Source organism: Phacochoerus africanus, chromosome 1 (assembly GCF_016906955.1).
Source record: "Phacochoerus africanus isolate WHEZ1 chromosome 1, ROS_Pafr_v1, whole genome shotgun sequence".
Lineage (NCBI taxonomy): Eukaryota > Metazoa > Chordata > Mammalia > Artiodactyla > Suidae > Phacochoerus > Phacochoerus africanus.
Genome location: NC_062544.1, coordinates 280,989,268 through 281,002,034, shown reverse-complemented (window position 1 = coordinate 281,002,034; position 12,767 = coordinate 280,989,268). Strand labels below are relative to the sequence as shown.

General features: G+C 46.7%; 1 protein-coding gene across 3 annotated transcripts in view; it reads right to left on the bottom strand.

The window, feature by feature from the left end:
* DYRK1A (dual specificity tyrosine phosphorylation regulated kinase 1A) overlaps positions 1-10,041 on the bottom strand; it is a 150,599-nt gene extending 140,558 nt beyond the window's left edge. Inside the window, exon 1 of one of the 3 annotated variants that reach the window (XM_047796483.1) lies at positions 9,920-10,041. The gene's annotated coding sequence lies outside the window, so the exon portion shown is untranslated. Of the gene's footprint in view, positions 1-8,466; positions 8,600-9,919 lie in introns of those variants that run through there. The other 2 variants (XM_047796493.1, XM_047796531.1) reach the window with 2 other exon arrangements.
* Between the last annotated feature and the right edge of the window lie 2,726 nt (positions 10,042-12,767).

The following is a 12,767-nucleotide window of genomic DNA, read 5'->3' as shown; positions in this document are numbered from 1 at the left end:
CATCTTTAAAAACTAAAACTCCCGGGAGTTCCCGTCGTGGCGCAGTGGTTAACGAATCCGACTAGGAACCATGAGGTTTCAGGTTCAGTCCCTGCCCTTGCTCAGTGGGTTAACAATCCGGCATTGCCGTGAGCTGTGGTGTAGGTTGCAGACGCGGCTCGGATCCCGAGTTGCTGTGGCTCTGGCGTAGGCCGGTGGCTACAGCTCTGATTCGACCCCTAGCCTGGGAATCTCCATATGCCGCGGGAGCGGCCCAAGAAATAGCAACAACAGCAACAACAACAACAAAAAAAAAAAACTAAAACTCCCTAGGTGATCAAAACCACACCTTTTATGTTTGATATAAGACTGCTCAAATAGGAGTTCCCGTCATGGCTCAGTGGTTAAGGAATCCGACTAGGAACCATGAGGTTGCAGGTTCCATCCCTGGCCTTGCTCAGTGGGTTAAGGATCTGGCGTTGCGGTGAGCTGTGGTGTAGGTCGCAGACGCAGCTTGGATCTGGCATGGCTTTGGCTGTGGTGTAGGCCGGCAGCTACAGCTCTGATTGGACCCCTAGCCTGGGAGCCTCCATATGCCACAGGAGCAGCCCCAGAAAAAGGCAGAAAGACCAAAAAAAAAGAAAAAAAGATTGCTCAAATAGGAGCCCTAAACACACGATAAGACACTAAGAAAAAGACGGTACTCCTACTCCAACAATTATTTCAATCAAGCCCAATGGGTCCGCGGCAAAATTATCCATAGTCCCATCACCGACTCCCTTTTAGTGAGAGGAGGCCAGTAAGCACCAGTTTAATGCTACTAACCTCCAGGCACAAGAGAAGCCCCCACGGATCCTTCCAGGACTGCGCTACAAGCAGACATTTCACAAACATGCCCTTCATTTTCCCTGGCAAGGGCGTGTGCCCTACACTTCCCTCCCCATCCCAAAAAGCTCTCTTCTTAGTGCAGGTGCTAATCTCTAATGTCTAAAATGAGAGCCAACTAATTGATAAAAATAAAGTGTTAACCTGGTAACAGATAAAAGATATTCCTCTGGGAATATTTCCACTTTAAGCTATGGAATCCAGGAGTTCCCGTCTTGACTCAGGGGTTAGCGAATCCGACTAGGAACCATGAGGTTGTGGGTTTGATCCCTGGCCTTGCTCAGTGGGTTAAGGATCCGGCATTGCTGTGATCTGTGGTGTAGGTCACAGACGCGGCTAGGATCCCGCGTTGCTGTGGCCGTGGTATAGGCCGGCAGGTACAGCTCCGATTAGACCCCTAGCCTGGGAACCTCCATATGCCACAGGAGCGGCCCAGGAAATGGCAAAAAAAAAAAAAAAAGGACAGAAAAAAGAAAAAAAAAGCTAGGGAATCCAGCTCTTACTTAATCTAAAGGAAAAAATTCAACAGTGAGAACTGTAAGCAAAACAGATGAAAAAGAAAGTAATAACTTAAAGACCTACTACCTTTGTTCCTTTTAATCCTGCCAACTCAACACCTACCTGTCACCTCCCCTCATGCTGGAGATACACTCCCTACCCACTACAGGGCTGACACTAACAGTACCTGATTTAAATCCGCAACTTCTCACCTTTAAATATTTATTTGACCAACTCAGTCTCTTTTTCTAAGGGGCTAAGTAAGAGCACACTTAATTGAGCCAACCATTCACCACCAGTTGGTACTTAGTCTTCTGCCCCTTCTTTTGTAGAAAAAAACAAAGAACCAGGAGTCAGGAAAACAAATTCTACTCCCTCAGACCTGTTTATTCTGAGGCACTGGTTATTCATTTAGTTTCTCTGCATTCATTTCCTTCTCTAAAATGAAATGAGGAGTTCCCTGGTGACCTAGCAGGTTTAAGGATCCAGCACTGTCATCACTGTAGCTCAAGTCTCTGGAGTGGCTCGGGTTCAATCCCTGACCCAGGAACTTCTGTATGCTGAAGGCATGGCCAAAAAATAAATAAATAAAAATAAAATAATAATAATAATAAAATGAGGAAAGAACTATGTCAATGTCTCTCACAATGTTTCTACTGCATCTGGATTACCTGGAGTCCTAATTAAGAAAGCAGAGTCCAGAGCGTCGCCCCAAACCTACAGAAAGAGAAGTATCTGAGTTTGGGAACCCCACAACTTTGACAAGTTCTCTCAAAGACTTTGAGAACCATTAGTTCCTCAGGTCTCTACTTGACCGAATTATAATCTAGTTCAAAGGAATCCTAGACCTTCCTCTTTTGTCAAACCCACAGAAATAAAGAGGAAGACACCGGACAATAAATGTTTAAGTATCACTGATATACTCCTCCTTACAACTTCAGTGATTCACACATTCACTAATAGCCTGATAAGACACAAGTCTTATCCTAGTATTGTTTACTGAGGATCTGAGCACAAATCCATACGATATAGTCAAGGGGACTACTAAAACTAAATTCAAAAATTTAGATTTCAAATACTGTTTACATATAATAGTCACAGCAATCAAGAATCATGTTTCTACCAGAAAATACCAGCAGTAAAATTATGTACTGTTAGACCCAAAATCCTTTACTACTAGGAAGTTTAGCTATTTCTCAAATCTGACTATATATATGTGTGTGTGTGTGTGTTACATATACCAATTACTAATAGTCTATTCAAATTTGCACACCACAGTTCAAAAGATTCATAAGCAAATACAGAATATGAACTTATTAACTACTATAATAAGTTGTCTTTTCAAAGTTCATTTCTTCAAGTTTCTTCCAAAACACCTGAAAGTGAGACAAGCAATGTTTCATAATCCCCATTCTCCTCTTCTTCAGGAGAAACCGATTTTCAGCCCCAACAAGCCCCCTGCCACAGACCATATATCCAACCTCTTCTGCAGCTACACGTGACCACCTGAGTTCTGACCAACAGGGATGAACAAAAATCATGTACACATCTTCCAGGTTCATCTTTAAAGAGGGGATGTTCTCTCCCCACATCCTGTTCCTGGACCGTGAACGTGGTGCCTTGCACTACATAGGAAATGGAGTCTTCTCAAGCATAGGAAAGCACCAAGACAAAATACAGAAGGAACCAAGGTCCCCTATAACTTGGCGCCACATCAGCCTTAGAGACGATTTATATGAGAGAAAAATAAACTTGTTTAAGCCACTCTACTCAGTCAGAACATAGGCCCAATCTTGGGTTCTAACTCACACACACAGAAAGTTGAAGTTACTAATAAATATTACACAATAGCTACATACCAACTTAGTAAAGCTGAAACTCTAATTATAAATTCTTGGTAACCCCACTACTGACATTATTGCTACTGTACCAACTTATATTTATTGTGGCATTTTACACTTTTGCAAAGCACCTCATTACAGTATCTCATTTCACATTCTGGAAACCCTGGGCAGGGCCAGCTGGTGCTGCACATGTTTGTTATACAGGGCGTTAAAGCTCAGAAAAGCTACTTTGCCCAAGATTGCACAACTAAGTGAGAAGAGGTGCTCAGGCAGGATTCGGCATACAGGTTCCTCCATCATTCTGTGTACATACACATTTATCTACCCCTGCTATGTGCCAGACCCTGGAGTTACAGAATTATTCCTGTCCAGAGGGGACCTTACAATCTAACGGAGAGAGAGACAGACAGTAAATGAGTAAATGTACCTATGAATACGTGTGAATGAATAGTTGTACAGCTACTTACAGTAAGGGCTGTGGGGAAAAAACCAGAGTCCTCTAAGAAGCATGGCCAAGGAGTCTCACTTAGACTGGGGATTGCGGGAAGGCCTCTCTCAAGAAGTAGAATTTATGCTGAAACCATAGGATAAGTACCAGGAAGAGAAAAGGTGGGAGAAGGCTATTAAGAAATTTTATGTGTGTTACCTCAGTCTTCATAAGAACCCTGTGGTAAGTACCATCAACCCCATTTTACCATGAAGAAACTGAAGATTAGCAAAATCACTGTGCCTAAAGTTCATACCGCCAGTGAGCGGCAGGACCTGTTGAGATTCCAGACGTGCCTGACGCTGGAGACCCTGCCAGGTACCATCTCACAGGCCAATACTCTCTCCAGAGTTATCATGCTCCCTCTACCGCTATCTCTAAGTAGATATCAAGCAGACTTTGGACAGATGTCACAACGTGGGCATCTTCTTACCCAAATGCATGTGCTAAGATGCCAACCTTAACCACAACATCCATAAAATTTAAAAAAAAAAAAAAAAAAAAATTCTTGTCAGTGGAAATTTTACATACTTAGAAAAATTAGGGGAATTATTTAATTAACAGGGATGTACTTAAAAATAAAGGTGATGCTGAAGCCAGATTCATGCCATGTTAAGTCAGTTCACTAAGCCCCTGTCCACAAAGTCAATTTAAACAAGCAATTCGATTATGGGGAGATAAAAACTAAAAAACAATTCGTCAAGAAAAAAAGAAACACTTTAAACTACTATGCACTATATATTAGATACTGGCACATGTTCCTCAAAGAAAAATTAAAACAAACAAAACTTTACCATTATTACAAACTTTTAAAAATCACCTTCTAGAAAAGAAGATGCATAGCTCTGCAAGAATAATCAATTGCTAAGAAGCCAAAATGGTTCTGTATTAGTAAAAAGTATGACTGCAAGGAACCACATTATTTTAGATGTTCAAGTGTACTCTAAGTTGTCATCTCCCATTAAGAATTTTAACTTGCTACACAACTCTGGAAGTAGGATTTCAAAGCAAAAGCATCATTTATTAAAAAAAAAAAAAAAATGTAGCTGGTTTATACAACACGTATTTCCAAGTCATGTTTTCATACACTAAAAAATGAAACTAAGACTGCCTGTAGCCACTAGGTTAGGAAACAAGACTTGTCTCTAATTACCTAATATGAATCTTAAATTAATTACCTAAGTCACGTGAAGTCAACATTGCACTTTCACATAACCAACGGTAAACTTTCGGCTCTAGCTTTACATAGAGCATTGACCTAAGGCAAGATTCAAATGATTTCTTTATTGAGGGGCAACCGAGGAGACATTTTAGGTAATTTAAAATAATCTGATGATTTTAAACACAAATGCTAACCCCCTAAAAATTTTAATCCACAATTGTGCAACCCTTGGGTTATGAACTACTATAATTTCTCTAGCCATCAAAACATTGCCCAATGGTCAAAATAATACATGATTAGAAGCCTTGTGAAAGGCATAACCACTGTGTGTTCATAATGTGCTCACACAGAAGTATAAAGTCACACATTTCACTTCACAGGACAAAGTGTGCTGGTATCAAGTTTCAGGTGACCACGTTTGATAGTTTCAAGTAGTACCTCTCCTTCTAAAATAGAAAATATGCACAAGTATCTGGAGGTAAACACCAAAAAACCCAACAGAAAGTCGTGATTCTTAGCTCACAGTTAAAATTACTGATGAGGACGACAACAAAATTCTAAGACTAATAAAATTTGGGAAGAGAAATCAAGTTCTTCATGAAGACTCTGGAAGTTTTGAGGTTTTGCTGGGTTCAGATAGTTTAAACTTCTTTCTCTGGGGGATAAAAGAGAAAGGGCTGGGGGTGGAAGAAACGTGAACGTTGTTTGAAGAGAAAAGTGAATGCTGAGGCAAAGAAAATGTGACACATACCTTACCACAAATGCCAAAAAGGTCACAAAATGAAGCTCCCTCTCCTATTAAGCTTATGTTTAAGGTGATATATAAGGCAATCAACTTCCTTCTTACTCAGAATAAAGTGACTTCTACCCAAATTTTCTTCTCATGACTAGACAGTGGCCCAACCATAAACATACATGTGAAAAAATCCCTGTGCATTCTAAATTTCTAAGCTAGCTCTTATTTTTTTTTTATTGTTTTCAAGTAGTACCCAAGATTCAATACAAATTAGCATCTTCTTTCTTTGTAGAGTTTCAAAACAAAATGTAGGCCAAAGGTTACTCTAATCATGTGTTATAACAAGTTATCTCTAACTCTGCTTTTCCCAATATTCCTACCACTATAAAAACCTATGTAAATTCTTTAAATACCAGTTGTAGTACTTCCCACCCCCCACATCTTTAAGTCATAAACACAAAAAATTTCCATAAATAAAACTAAAGGGCAGACATCAGACAATATTCCAGAAGGGGTAAAATATTCTAACCCAGGGTTGGTTTTTTTTTTGTTTTTCCTATCTACCTTCCCAAACAAGACACTGCATTAGAGTGGAATATTTTCATTTCTTTTGAATGTCAGTGCCCTTACAGACTGCACTAACTCAATTTTTGAATTCCCAGGACACAGTAATTTTGTATGTTAAGTTTCCAATAAGCCCCACCAAAGGTTCTAAAAGAAATTTAAGAAAATATCTGAAGCCTAAATTCCATATAGATCTCACTAGATTACTGAGCTCACCTCCCACCCTACCAATAATGACCACCAACTCACTCAAGACTATTCAAAGCCAAAACCTCTTTTAGGAGTAGGCCTTCACCTTACAAACACAGGGGCAACCCTTCCTCCTAGGAGAATTAATTTCCGAGTTTATGCCTCTCAGGAACGTCTTGCACTCAGTTTTACAACACGACTTCGAGGACATTGACAGGAGCCCTCAACTTTGGGGCAAGGTCTTAAGTCTAAATGAATCTGGACAGCCACCATAACCACCACAGCTATTCCAAGGCAGATCCTCCAAAAGCACTGGGCTACTTTAAGTGTAAGTCACTGTATACTAAAAATCTTGATATAACCAAGTAAACTTTTTTCTTGACTGCTGTTTCTTTGAAACTATCTCCTGCAGTTCAAATCTTGGCACAGGAAATTTTAATTCTAGTCTCACGTTTATAATCTGAAGTAATAGTCTTATAAAGGAACTAATCAAGATATGAGAAATTTACAGAAAAACTAAAGGTAATTCCACTGAATTATAAAATGCCCCCAAATCAAAGTATTGGATATATGTATTCATAAACACTTTGTGCATGTAAAGTCTGAAGAATCACAGAGAAAATATAAGTATTCAAAGATTAAAAAAATAACTTTACACAAAACTTTCTAATGACTCATCAAATGCCTGTTATTAAAAGTAAGCGTTTTTAAATGCCTAAAATTAAAATTAAGAACAAATCGCACTGAAGAATATTTTTTAATTCCTTCCATTCAAAAACTGTCTACATAATTTTCCAGGGGGAGGAAAAAGACTGACAAGTTAGTGTCATTAAGGGGGCCTCACCTCAAATCTTTCCTTTCCACCTAAGCAAACCACAAAGTTAATTCCACGCCAACACTATACCTGGACACGGCTCCAGGTTAGAACCCTGAATCATTAAACACAAATCGCTCCAAAATTTGCCAGTATTTATAATAATGAGTTATAACCTAGTGATTAAGAGTCCAGGCTGGCAGCAGACTCCTGGCTCCCGGAGTCTCAGCTGTATGACCTTGGATGACTCACCGCTCAGTTTCCTCATCTGTGAAATGGGTAACAGTTCCTACCGGGAGGATAAGCGAGTTAATACACGTAAAGCCCTGAAGAAGAGCGCCTTGCACGCTTCCTCCTAATCTTTAAATCAATGTGAAAACAATGCTATAAGGTGAATTTTCGGACAACCTGGGCGGAACGGTGCTGGCATTCAAGGACTGCACCTAGATTACAAGATCCAGCCATATAATCTAGGGTTGGACGACAGGCACAGGGAAGGAGTCAGAGTCACTCACTAATTCTGCCATTTTTAGCTACTTCAGACCGGGCAGGGGCCTTCGGCTGAGCGCTAAGCTGTTCAGCAGCTCCGGTGGGTCTAAGCGGGAGTGGGTTTGTGCCTATTAACAGACTTGCGAAGTTTTGTGGCAATACCCAGGTATCCGTTCCAATTTACGCATCCTCAGCCACCAACTCCTCCGCCCGCTAAACAGGTCATTCCTCCACGTCGAGTGGCCGGGCTCACTCGCACTCACTGCACAACTTCGGAGCACGCCGAGGGCCCTGGCTCCAGCCCACACCCCAGGGGCCGCGCGGGGACCGGGCGCCCGACCTTCCCCGACGCCTCGCCCAGCAGCCAGCCCCATTTTCTTAACCCGTGCATTGTCCTTGCGGAGAACCCCGGCCGTTCCCACACTGGTGGGGACCGAGAGGAGGGACGAGGGAGGAGCTGGGGGAAGAGGATGAGGAGGAAGAGGAGGAGGAGGAGGAAGACAACCTCCTCCCCTTCGCTCGGGCGACCAGTGAAGGTCTGGCGCTTTCTCCGGCCCCCAGGCCCCGGCTCGCGGGAGGCCGCGGCCTCGGCTCCCACCCTCGGCAACTTTCCCTCCGCTCGCACCCGCCTCTCCGCCGGGACCGGGCCTGTCGGGCTCCCTCCCCCGGCGGCCAGCCCCGGGCCGCGGCGCCTCCTTCCTAAAATGGCAGGTCCCTCCCTCCGCCCGGCCGGCCTCGGCGCGGGCCCGGCTGCAGGCCGCGGGGGGAGCCGGGCGCCGGGCAGGGCCGGGCGGGGCCGCGGCCAGGCCGGACACTCACCGGGACGATGGCGGGGCGCTCGCGCCGCTTCCTCCGGTGAGTCTCAGCCTTGGGCTCCCGCCGCTGCGCTCCCGCCGGGGCCTCCGCAGCCAGCGCCGCCCCGGCCGCCTCTCTCCGCCCCCGGCGCTCCCGGCTCCGCGGCCGAGCCGCAGCCTTCTCAGTCTCTCTCCGGCTCGCGGTTCCAGCGGCGCCCGGGGCCGGGGAGGCGACAGCCCCCTCCCCGGCAAATACCGCAGTCCCCGGACCCCGACTCCCGGCGGCGGGGCCGCGCGGCCCGGCCCGGCGCGGAGGGCGGCGGCGGCGGCGGCGAGGCCGGGCGCCGAGTCGCGGCTGCTCCCGGCGGCTTCTTCCCGAGGAGGATTTTGTAAATCTCACAAAATGGCGCGCGCTCCAAACCTGCGCAGCGAGAAGCGCCGGGGCCCGAGCGGCGGCGGCGGCGGCGGCGGCGGCGGCGGCGGCTCCTCCGCCAGGAGAGCCAGAACCGCCCGCCCCCGAGTCCCCGCACAGACAGACAGACACACACACACTCACACACACACACACGCACGCACACTCGCCCTCGCACACGCTCACTCACACACACACTCTCACACTCACACCGGTCCCGCCCGCTCGCCGGCGGCGGCAGCGGCACCAACAGCAGCAGCAGGAACAGCAGCAGCAGAAGCGGCGGCGGCGGCGGCGCCCGCACCCCCCGCTCGGGGTGTCCGCTCCCTGAGCCCGACCTGGGCCGCGATCAGCAGCAGCGACGGCAGCAGTCTCCCCGGATCCCCCCGCCGCTCTTGCCGCCGCCACCCCCGCCTCACTCCAATGGGGCTTTTTATTATTATTCGGGCGGGAAGCGAAAGGGTTTAAAAAAAAACCAACCAACAAAATGGCGACGGACCGACCCGGTCGCTATAGCAACTGTCAATCAAAACGCAAAACCCCGGCTGACGTGCTGACGTCCTCCTCCCGCCCCCCGGCCCCAAGCCGGCGGGCGGGGCCTGTTGCTCGGGCAACGGCAGATTCCGTTCCCTCATTTCCCTCTCCCCCTCCGTCCCCAACCAACCACCCAACCCCCTCAGGTCACGTGAAGGATAAATTCGGAGCTCAGGCCCGCTACGAGTGTCAGAGGAGGGCGCGTGATTCGCTCAGGGGAGGGGAGAGGAGGGGGACGGCCGGGCCGAGGGAGGGAGAGGGCGGAGGAAGGGGGGCGAGGCGGCGGCCGGCCTGTGCTCCAGCGCCCAGGGCCTCCCGGCCGCGCCCCGCCCCGCGCCCGCCGCGCCCGCGCCGCCCGCGCCGACTGCGGCCCGGAGAGCGCGCGCGGCCTCCGCGCCGCCGCCCCCGGAGCCCCGCGCTTCCGCGGCGTGCGCCCGCAGCCCCGCCCGCGCCGGGGGGAGGGGGCCGGGCTCTGCGGCCGCGCGGGGACCCAGGAAGCCCACTCCGGTGCGCCCGCGCTGGGGACTCTCACCTGCATCCCCGGGGACCTCGCCGGCAGCGCACGTCCGCGCGTTTAAACTGTTCTTGGAAGGCCCCGCGTGCCCCCCTCGCCGGAAAATGCCCACGGAGGCCGCGGTGGGGGGTGGGGAAGAGGCCGCCTCCGCGTTTCAGACATCTCAGGAATTCCGGACGCTTCGCCCGAATCCGGGATGCCCCTGCGGCTGACACCTTGATTAAATCATGTCACTCGGCTTTTTGCTGCGGCCGGTGCCAGCGTTCAGAAATCATGGACGGAGCCATCATACAAACTTTTTTAGGCTGTGCATGCTCAGCCGGGCTTTCCCACCGATTTCAAACCCCTCCCCACCTTTCAGGCAGCCTTCCTTCTCCATCGGAATGCCCCTAAAATTAATCGTCTTAGGCTATACCGTATCGTTGCCCAACTCCCTGATTTTCTTTCTCATGCACCATTTCAGTTTCCAGATTTTTAATTCGCCCACAATTCTTGATTAATAGTCTCGCTTTCGTTTATCTTTATTCTGTCTACCCCTCTGGCTGGCTAAATATTACTAGGTGTTCTCTCTCGGCATTGAAACCTAGGTATGGAAGTAGCCATGCTGTTCTGGCTACTTTGTAATCAGTAGACAGCCACTGGCTAAAAATTGTATTTTGTACCATTCCTAGTAAAATGGCATTTAATCTTATGCCAAAAAGGATACTATGGATATTATTTTACACCAAGTCCCTAATTTATTGATTGATTTCTAAGCTTGATTTTGCCATCTTATGATAGTGTTCGTATCAATTTTGTCTTAAGCTTGGACTGTTCACAAGTAAAGCAGCAGCAGATACCAGTAAAGAAAAACAACCCCACAGTAAATACTGAGCTCAATCCTCTATGACTCAAGGAAAGACACTTGAGTGTTTCCAATAAATGTTTCTCTTCTCTGGCGACTGGAACCTTGATTTACTAAGGCATCCATTAGAAATTAGCACAGACCGTGAAAGAAAACAGACTAAACTTTAGATAAATTAGGCAAAAAGTAGGCCAATAGCTTAGACCGATTCTCATGGTATCACAAACTGCCATGACTATCAAGAGTTTTTTTGGACTCTCAAAATTGCCTTGCTAATGTAATTAAAATCCACATTCAACTTGATTGTTTTCTGGTGGGGGGGGGTTAGGGTGGTGGTTTAATTTCCAGTTTATTTTCTGTTAAATTAACTACAACCTGGATTTACATTGCATCGTCTTAAATAGGAGGAAGTGGCCAAAAGCGTCCCTGCTGGGGTAAGAGGCTGATATCTTGACGGCTCCCCAGCTTACACTGCCACCTCCTCCCTCCTGCTTCTTTCTCTTCTCCCTGCTCCCCACCCCCAACCTGTTCAGGCAGTTTCACTTCTCTCAGGACCCTTAAGCATTTGCAACCTTTAACACCAAGTTAAATTTGAGTCCGTTTTTTTAATATATATTTTTATTATTTTTAAGAATTATTTCCCCCAATATAATTTTTTTCTACTGTACAGCATGGTGACCCAGTTATACATACATGTACACATTCTATTTTCTCACATTATCATGCTCCATCATAAGTGACTGGACATAGTTCCCAGTGCTACACTGCAGGAACTCATTGCTAATCCATTCCAAAGGCAATAGTTTGTATCTATTAACCCCAAGCTCCCCAACCACCCCACTCCCTCCCTCTCCCCCGAGTCCATTTTTTTTATTGCTGGTCATAAAGGGAACTTGCATAATTAATCTTCTAGATAACCTAAAAAGAACATGATAATGTTTCAAGAAATATGCCCTTGTCAAGTCAATCTAGAAGATTCTAGTTGAAGACAAAGCAGATTCTTGAGCCAAGCAGTAATAGAAAGCATTGCTGGTCTTCGTATCTAGAAGGCTTCACTCTTTCTGCCACTACCACCACCACCACAACCCTTCCCGGCGTGACAGCCTTACACACCATTGACCAATAAACTTTTGTGTCCAGCTTAAAATGCTGTAAAATGGTTTTATATTGGCTTCCCCAAAAAAGTCACCTGTAAATTACGCTTGCCCAAAACAGGTGAACACATGTAGGCAGGAAGGACTCTGATACAGATGCCAGTTTAGCTTTGACCAGGTTCAGTGATTAAACCCTTGTTCTCATCTGAGGATCTCTCTGTCAGATCTACTGACAGATTTATAATATAACAAAGGTATCTATCCATTAATAGAAATATAACCTCTAGGGAATTCCCGTCGTGGCGCAGTGGTTAACGAATCCGACTACGAACCATGAGGTTGCGGGTTCCATCCCTGCCCTTGCTCAGTGGATTAAGGATCCGGCGTTGTCGTGAGCTGTGGTGTAGGTTGCAGACGCGGCTCGGATCCCGCGTTGCTGTGGCTCTGGCGTAGGCCGGTGGCTACAGCTCCGATTCGACCCCTAGCCTGGGAACGTCCCTATGCCTCGGAAGCGGCCCAAAGAAATGGCAAAAAGACAAAATAATAATAATAATAATAATAACCTCTAGGAGTTCCCTCATGGCTCAGCGGATTAAGGATCAGGCCTGTCACTGCTGTGGCTCTGGTTACAGCTGGAGCAAGAGGTCTACCCCTGGCCCATGAATTTCCGAATGCTGTGGGCAAAAAAAAAAAGTAAAACTAAAAGAAAAAGAAATTAACCTCCGAAAGCAAATACCCCCAAATCACCGATGGTGACAGCCTTCATACATCCCGCACATTCTGGAGAGAGCATCTCTCAAGCTCGGCAACATCACATCCCCGTTATCCCAGTGTGAAAACAAGTCCTAAATAATTAAATAACTTTCCTGAGCTCACACCGCCAGTAAGTGGCAAAGCCAAGATTTAAACTCATACATAGGGGAGTTCC